Below are 8,436 nucleotides of genomic sequence, written 5' to 3'. Positions count from 1 at the left end.
TTTATTTTTTTAAATTTCTTTAACATACTTTATCTCATAGTAATTTTTCGTGAATACCTTGTTATAGAAAAAGTCTAAAGTAATGTAGATAATATTAAGCTTATATTGGTGAATTAGTTTATAAAAAATATATTCATATGAATTGTCTTATCTGTGCCTAACAAGAGTTGAGCAATTATTGACAGGGACTTTTCTCTACCCCAACCTCCTAGGAGGAGCAGTTCATTCTGCACCTCGCTTTTCTAGTTTTACTGATAGACACCATGACAGAAGATGAGGACCACTGTTTGGGACACTCCCGGGTTAGATGTGCCATCCTTAGCACATCCAGCCCAACCCCCACTACTCCCTACTGGCACAAACACTTCCTAGCACACCCACGACTATGCCGTCTCAAGATAACGGGTCTGGGGCTTCCCTGGTGGTGCAGTGGTTAAGAATCTGCCTGCCAATGCAGGGGACATGCATTCGAGCCCTGATCCAGGAAGATCCCACATGCCGCAGAGAAACTAAGCCCGTGTGCCACAACTACTGAGCCTGAGCTCTAGAGCCTGTGAACCACAACTGCTGAGCCCGTGTGCCACAACTACTGAGTCCGCATGCCTAGAACCCATGCTCTGCAACAAGAGAAGCCACCGCAATGAGCCCGTGCACTGCAAGGAAGAGTTTAGCCCCTGCTCGCTGCAACTAGAGAAAGCCTGCTCAGCAACGAAGACCCAACGCAGCCAAAAATAAATAAAAAATAATTTTTTAAAAAAAGTGGGTCGTGTGGGTAGAGAGAGTTGGGAACCAGGTGAGCAAGGTGAGATTGGATGAGAAGAGGCGAGACCACACAGCCGGACCAGCCTGTGCGATGAGCTTTGGCAGGTTAACACAAAGGAAGCTACTGCCAGGTTTTAGCTTTTGCATTTCAAACTTCTAAGTTACAGAGAGTTCCCACTGATATATAAATTTTACTAGAGCATAAAAGATTGTAAATTTTTCTGATTTTTTTCTTTCCCAATTAATTTCCCTTGTAATGAATAAGAAGTTCCAAATTTGGAAAAACTATTTAACCACCTAAAGTTCAATTGCTAATTTATTTCAGCAATATACCTTAACCAACGTACAGGGTTGCTCTCTGACACAACCCTGATTATTACCTGATGTTATTTTATAATTTCTAGCTCTTAGATACAAAAAATAAAGAATTATAAATATATTTTCAGGCAGGCATATGCCAGATTCCCCCTGGTAAGTTGCCCCAGGCTCCTGACCAATCTTTCTGGTGTGCTCCAGTCCATCTTCCACTCCAGCAACCAGTGATGTGTCCACCCTGCAGATGGTGAGGTCTCACCTGCTTAAAAGCAAGGCCTTCAAGACCCTTCACAACCAGATCCGTGTAGACTCTCCAGCCTCATCTCCCTACCTTACCCTGCAAAAATGGAACTGCCAGTAGCTCCTGGCATGCCAGATTGGGTTATCATCATCTCTTTGTCTAGTTCCCCAAGAAGGCTGTGAGCTAATGTTAAGAACTTGGCCCAGAACCCAACTCAAATTGAGCACATAGTGGTGTCAACAGATATGTGTTAAATTAGTAAACAGGTGATCCTCACTATTTCCAACAAATAACTTGCTGAGGCCTGTATGGTTTATGACATATCTCTTTAAAGTAAAATGCCTTCAGTTGGCTTATGGGTTATAAAATGCACTTCTATTCCCAGGGCTACATTATAAGGGAAAATTCTGTACTCAGCCAGCTACCCTGTGTATAAATGTTGGGTAGGAGAAAGGAAGTGGGAGGAGTGGCTGCGTTATCCTCTGAGTGTTATTCAGTAGATATATCACTGTTTTTAAAGTGATTTAATGTGGTTTCTTTTTTTCCTTTTTGATAGCACGTGGTACAAATTCAAAACTTGTACAGTGAAAAGCAACTGCCTCTCTCCCATTCCTCCACCTTCCCAGTTTCTCTCCCCAGAGGCAACAGCAGTTACCAGATTCTATGTGTCCTTCCAGAGATAGTCTATACATATACAACCCCCAACTTTTTTTTTTTTTTTTTGCAGTACGCGGGCCTCTCACTGTTGTGGCCTCTCCCATTGCGGAGCACAGGCTCCAGAGGCCCAGGCTCAGCGGCCATGGCTCACGGGCCCAGCCACTCCGCGGCATGTGGGATCTTCCCGGACTGGGGCACGAACCCGTGTCCCCTGCATCAGCAGGCGGACTCTCAACCACTGCGCCACCAGGGAAAGCATCCCCCAACTTTTTTATAATGCAGATACTAGATATGTTGTCCTGCATTTTGCTTTTATTTAACAACATATCTCAAAGATGTTTTCTTTGTAGTACATACAGAACTTCCTCATTCTTTCCGGTGGCTTCAAAATATTCCATTGCTTGTGATAAAGGAAATATTCACATATGGAAGTATGGGGAAGTCATTCTGGCTTATACATGTGTTAACTTGAATTTGATGCTAACTAAAACAGCCTGTTTGTGGCCTATCAAACATACATTGTACATCTGCTTTAATTATTAAAGAAAAGGACACATTGACCAAAAGTAATGTCCATACTAAAAATAAAGATTAAATGCCTCCCTTCCTGGGACACCAATGCTGGTACTCCTTCTATGATAAGGCCGCTTTCCAGGTGCCAAGGCCATACTGACTTACTGTGTATGTGCTGATCTGTTTTTGAAAACTTGAAGGAATGTATCCCTGACTTGTTTAATGTTCTTTGTTCTAACAAGATATAAAACTGTGCTGAAAGCCATGCTTCTCTGGAGCAGTTCCTCAGAGTTATCTGAGAGGCTGTCTTCTGGGCTATGGTCCTCAGTTTGGCTCAAATAAAACTGTTTTCTATTCCTATTATAGATTATTTATTGGTTGGCCTCATCGACACATGGATGCACCATAATACACTTAAATCAGTGCTCCCAACTGAGGTGCAGTGAGGTTGTTTTCAATCTTTCATTGTTTCAAACAATGCTGCAATTAATATTCTTAGATATGTGCCATTTCATGCAAGTATTTCTGGTGGAAAAACTCCCTGAAGTGAGCTGCTAGGTTCAAAGGGTGTGCACATTTTTAAATTTAGCAAAACAGTGCCATCTAGCCCCCCTTAGAGGCTGTACTGTGTGTATTCCACGGGCCATGGGAGGTGGGGGCCATGCCCCACAACTTGCCAGCACAGAACATTAGCTAACTCTTTGATCTTTGCCAATCTGATAAAAAGGGTGTCTTAAGGTGGGTTTTTGTTCCAGCTTGATTGAGATATAATCAATATACAGCATTCTGTAAGTTTAAGGTGTACAATGTGATGATTTTTTTGTTGGTGGTGTATAATTTCTTTACAATGTTGTGTTAGTTTCTGCTGTACAGTGAAGTGAATCAGCTATGTGTATACCTATATCCCCTCCCTCTTGGACCTCCCTCCTACCCCACCCCCAATCCCACCCATCTAGGTCATCACAGAGCACTGAACTGAGCTTCCTGTGCTTTATAGCATGTTCCCACTAGCTATTTTATGCATGGTAGTGTATTTATGTCAATCTTAATCTCCCAATTTGCCCCACCCTCCCCTTCACATCCTGTGTCCACATGTCCATTCTCTACTTCTACATCTCTATTCCTGCCCTGCAAATAGGTTCATCTGTACCATTTTTCTAGATTCCACATATATATGCATTAACATATGATATTTGTTTTTCTCTTTCTGGCTTACTTCACTCTGTATGACAGACTCTAGGTCCATCCACTTCTCTATAAATGACTCAATTTCGTTCCCTTTTATGGCTGAGTAATATTCCATTGTATATATGTACCACATCTTCTTTATCCACTCATCTGTCATTGGACATTTAGGTTGTTTCCATGTCCTGGCTATTGTAAATAGTGCTGCAATGAACATTGGGGTACATGTGTCCTTTTGAATTATGGTTTTCTCAGGGTATATGCACAGTAGTGGGATTGCTGAGTCATATGGTAGTTCTATTTTTAGTTTTTTAAGGAACCTCCATACTGTTCTCCATAGTGGCTGTATCAATTTACTTTCCCATCAACAGTGCAAAAGGGTTCCCTTTTCTCCACACCCTCTCCAACATTTATTGTTTGTAGATTTTTTTGATGATGGCCATTCTGACCAGTGTGAGGTGATACTTCACTGTAGTTTTTATTTGCATTTCTCTAATAATTAGTGATGTTGAGCATCTTTTCATGTGCCTCTTGTCTATCTGTACCAATGGCATTCTTCACAGAATTAGAACAAAAATTTTTGTTCTAATTTTCTAATTCCATACAATTTGTATGGAAACACAAAAGATCCTGAGTAGCCAAAGCAATCTTGAGAAAGAAAAACGAAGCTGGAGGAATCAGGCTCCCTGACTTCAAACTATACTACAAAGCTACAGTAATCAAGACAGTATGGTACTGGCACAAAAACAGAAATACAGATCAATGATGCAGGACAGAAAGCCCAGAGATAAACCCATACACATATAGTCACCTAATTTATGACAAAGGAGGCAAGAATATACAATGGAGAAAAGACAGCCTCTTCAATAAGGAGTGTTGGGAAAACTGGACAGCTACATGTTAAAGAATGAAATTAGAACTCTCCCTAACACCATACACAAAAATAAACTCAGAATGGATTAAAGACCTAAATGTAAGACCAGACACTATAAAAACTCTTAGAGGAAAAATAGGAAAATCACTCTTTGACATAAACCAGAGCAAGATCTTTTTTGACCCACCTCTTTGAGTAATGAAAATAAAAACAAAAATAAACAAATGGGACCTAATTAAACTTAAAAGCTTTTGCACAGCAAAGGAAACTATAAACAAGACGAAAAAACAACCCTTAGAATAGGAGAAAATATTTGCAAATGAAGCAATGGAAAAAGAATTAATCTCCAAAATATACAAACAGCTCTTGTAGCTCAATATCAAAAAAACCCCAAACAACTCAATTAAAAAATGGGCAGAAGACCTAAATAGACATTTCACCAAAGAAGACATACAGATGGCCAAAAGGCACAATGTGATGATTTGATACACAATATATATTGCAAAATGTTTACCACAATAAGGTTAGTTAACACAGCCTTCACCTCACATAATTACCATGTTGTTCTCATTGTATGGTGAGAACATTACAGCTCTACTCTCATAGCAACTTTCAAGTGTACAATGCAGTATTGTTAACTCATTCACCATGCTGAACATTAGATCCTGGCACTTACTCATAACTGAGAGTGCAGTTGTCTTACTATGAATTAGATTGGGCATCATTTCTTGTGCTTAAGAGCCACTGTATATCTCATTCTAGGTTTGTTGGCTTCTAGAAATCAATTTGTAGGTTCTCTTCCATAACAAGGCGATTAGCCCATTGTCATGAGTTGCAAATGTATTTTATAGTTTTGTTTTTGGTCTTTTAACTTTGTACATAATGGTGTTTTTATTTGTTACAAAGCTTTATTTTTAAACAAAATTGATTAATTTTTTCTTTCATGGCTTCTGAGTTTTAAATCACAGGTAAAAAGTACTTATCCACACCAAGATTACTTTTCAAATTGTCCACTGTTTTCCAGTTTTATTTTTTACTTTAAAATCTTTGAGCCCTTGAAATAATTTTGGGTAAGATGTGAGACTATAGGACAAATTTAAATTTTTTCAAGATGGCTATCCAGATGTCACAACATTGTTTATTAATTAAGCCATATTTCCCCCACTGATTTAAGATGTTATCTTTATCTTTCACCACATTTCACACATATTTTGGTCTTTTTGGACCATTCTGTCCCATTGGTCTATGATCTATGAAGCAGTACTTTGAATTATTATAACTTGATATATATGTGTGTATATATGTATATATGTTTATATAGATTGACCTTAAAATACAGACAATAAAATTTATGTATTTCTGAAGTAATTTGTCTCAAAATCTTTCTTCACTTTACTTAAGAGGATAATTATAACTTGATTTTTTTTTTTCAGTACGTGGGCCTCTCACTGTTGTGGCCTCTCCTACTGCGGAACACAGGCTCCGGACGCGCAGGCTCAGTGGCCATGGCTCACGGGCCCAGCCTCTCCGCAGCATGTGGGATCTTCCCAGACTGGGGCACGAACCCGTGTCCCCTGCATCGGCAGGTGGACTCTCAACCACTGCGCCACCAGGGAATCCTTATAACTTGATTTTAATGCTGGGAAGAATGTCGATGAAGATTTTAAGTCTTTCACTTCAATGAAGATTTAAAAAGTGAGAAACTGGGTCTTACCTTTTAGACCCAGTTTTCAAGGGTGTGTTTCAGTCCTTTGTACACATCCTTTTCCTTCACAGTTGAATTCCCTGACAACCAACCTAGTCTAAGGAGCAACTCTGAATGGAGCTCAAGAGTCACTGCTTTTGGCACATTTAAGTGTGTCTATGTGTCTTTGTTTCTATGTGGTTTTAACCCTTTATCTTTTCTTGCTTTATTTTTAACTTGAGTCATTGGACAAAAAGTCAGTATGATATAAAAAATCATGGTTAACAAACTTGACCTTATGGGACTATATACAGAATGCATCATTGACCCCTGCAGAAAACTGATGGTAATGAAATGTTACATATCAAAGCTAATGTAGACCTTTTATTCTACTTGAAATGCTAGATTGTGTGTGATCCCCTTCATGGATGATATTTTCAAGCTTGTCTTCATAGTAAGCAGGTTATTTTATTATTTTTTCTTGAAAATGTGGTCCTTTTTTTTTCATGTGAATACTTCAAGGGAAGTCATCACTAGCTTTTGTTTAGTATAAAAAAGGAAAAAAGAAAGCTACAAAAAATAACCTTGGACTTAAAGGAAACCTAAGTCTGTCACTAGGAGCCTGGTTGAAGAATTCATATTTTTATAAAGGAAATAGAGTTCAGATTTTTCTACACAGCAGTTTTAAAAGAAGCAATGCTAGTGGAGGGGTTGAGAGGCTTATTTCCCAGGCTCAAAGTGATTTTGGGAAGGTGTAGCAGGTTATTTTTTAATTTGTGTCTGATAATTTCAATATCTGGAGTATTTGCTCCAGATAGTTTTCTGCTGGTTGTTTATCATGGTGCTTTATTTCCCTCTTTGACTGATTACTTTTTGATGCTATGCTGTTCCTTGTTTTTGAATAACTATATTGGAGGAATTCTGAAGCCTAGTTGAAGGTGCATTCTTCCAGAGAAGATTTGCATTTGCCCGTGTGAAACACCTCATGATCTGGGATATTTTAGAACACTCAAGGGAGGTAATGGCTCTCTGCACTAATTTCTTGGATTGGATCCATTGTTTCTTGGATCCCATGTATCCTTCTCTCTTGGTTTACCCTGTAGGTTTTGTTTGTTTTTTTATAAATTTATTTATTTATTTTTGGCTACATTGGGTCTTTGTTGCCATGTGCGGACTTTCTCTAGTTGTGGTGAGCAGGGGTTATTCTTTGTTGCAGTGCGTGGGCTTCTCATTGCGGTGGCCTCTCTTGTTGCAGAGCACGGGATCTAGGTGCGAGGACTTCATTAGTTGTGGCATGTGGGCTCAGTAGTTGTGTCTCATGGGGTCTAGAGTGCAGGCTCAGTAGTTGTGGTGCACGGGCTTAGTTGCTCCGCGCCATGTGGGATCTTCCTGGACCAGGGCTCGAACCCATGTCCCCTGCATTGGCAGGTGGATTCTTAACCACTGCGCCACCAGGGAAGTCCCTACTATGTAGTTTTTGTTGGAGGATATCCTCCAAAAGCATTCTAAGGAAGCATGAGAGATGAACTTCATGTCCTTGCATGTCTGAATATGTCTTCATTCTGCCTTTGTTTCAGATTGGTAGTTGATTGATTATAGAATTCTAAGGGTGCATGAGGGGCAGATGAATTTTTCTGTAATTAGGTTTGTAAATAATACCCTTGTTTCTAGTCCCCTGCCTCACCCCTGTACCCTGCCATGCCCTGCCCCTGTATCTAAGACCTCAGTCTTTCCCAGTCAATGTCTCTAAGAAAAAAATCTAGCTTCTTCTCTCATCCCTGGTGAGTAGGTGTCTGTTGATGGCTTTCTGCATCTGGTGTGAATGTAGAGGTGTACTGTGTCATAGATGGACTTTCAAAATAACTTCCTGTTTTCTCTGCCCCTGCCCAGACACACTCCCCCTCTTTTCTTTACCTACTACTTCTAAGCATTCAGTCTTTATGGGAGACTCTTGTGCAAATTAGCCCTCTCTGCTTTACATTTTCCATAGTACTGTTGCTTACTTTGTCCCTTTTTATACTCGCTTTGTTCATCTGAGTTTATATAATTTTTATACGTGTTATTTGAGTGGGGCCTTAAGTAGGTGAGAAGATAGGTGTGTGTTTAATTGGCCACTTAAACCAAAAGGCTATGTATCAGTTTACAGAGGTGAAGACAAAAGAAAAGTAGGCCTTTGTCATAGCTTTGTCTTATGCTATTTAGAAC

This window comes from Lagenorhynchus albirostris, chromosome 3, assembly GCF_949774975.1.
Source record: "Lagenorhynchus albirostris chromosome 3, mLagAlb1.1, whole genome shotgun sequence".
Taxonomy (NCBI): domain Eukaryota; kingdom Metazoa; phylum Chordata; class Mammalia; order Artiodactyla; family Delphinidae; genus Lagenorhynchus; species Lagenorhynchus albirostris.
The sequence above is the reverse complement of the archived record's forward strand: the minus strand, read 5'-3'. Positions refer to the sequence as shown.